The sequence below is a fragment of the Solanum stenotomum genome, chromosome 11 (assembly GCF_019186545.1).
Source record: "Solanum stenotomum isolate F172 chromosome 11, ASM1918654v1, whole genome shotgun sequence".
NCBI lineage: Eukaryota > Viridiplantae > Streptophyta > Magnoliopsida > Solanales > Solanaceae > Solanum > Solanum stenotomum.
In genome coordinates this window covers 12,246,104-12,246,787 of record NC_064292.1, presented here as the reverse complement: position 1 = coordinate 12,246,787, position 684 = coordinate 12,246,104, and the positions used below count along the sequence as shown (strand labels likewise).

General features: G+C 27.8%; 1 non-coding gene across 1 annotated transcript; it reads left to right on the top strand.

The window, feature by feature from the left end:
- The first annotated feature begins 267 nt into the window (after positions 1–267).
- On the top strand, positions 268–370 carry LOC125846158 (U6 spliceosomal RNA). Its single transcript, XR_007444320.1, has one exon. It is a non-coding gene; the product is annotated as a U6 spliceosomal RNA (small nuclear RNA).
- The last annotated feature ends 314 nt before the right edge of the window (positions 371–684 follow it).

Sequence of the window (684 nt, the reverse complement as noted above, 5' to 3'; positions counted from 1 at the left end):
TCTGATATAACAAATTGAATATATATGGGATAATTTATGTATTTATAGTGAATGCATATTTAATTTTTTTATTACTTATATTCTAAATAATTAAATCTTGCATCACTATTTATTACATTAACGACATGTGGATAACCAGCGAACAAACGACCCTTTACTGCATAAACTTAAAAAAAATTATTTCACTGTTTTATGATGCAGGAACAATACCAACAAGGATTATAATAGAACGATAAAAACTCCTCATTCATAAGTAGAGATCTCAGAGTTCCCGAAGGGACATCCGATAAAATTAGAATGATACAGAAAAAATTAGCTTGACCCTTGCAGAAGGATGACACGCACAAATCGAGAAATGATCCAAGTAGAGATTTCGAATTTGAATCTTATTGATAAGAAATAAAAATAAAAATGCAGGAACAATGACAAGTGACAACACATCCTTGGAATTTTCTGATTTACTTTCTTCTTTTGAAGTGGACCCGACTGCATTTGAATGCTATTAGGGTGTGTTTGGTAAGGAAAAAAACTATTTTTTTGTTTTTTTATGGTTGGTTCGATAATTTTTTTTGAAAAATATATTTTCTCTATCAAAATAAGCTTCTTAAAAAAAATAAATGACTTTCTTAGTAGAAATAGAAAAAATATTTTTTATAAGTGACATTTTAGATTTATTGTATCCTC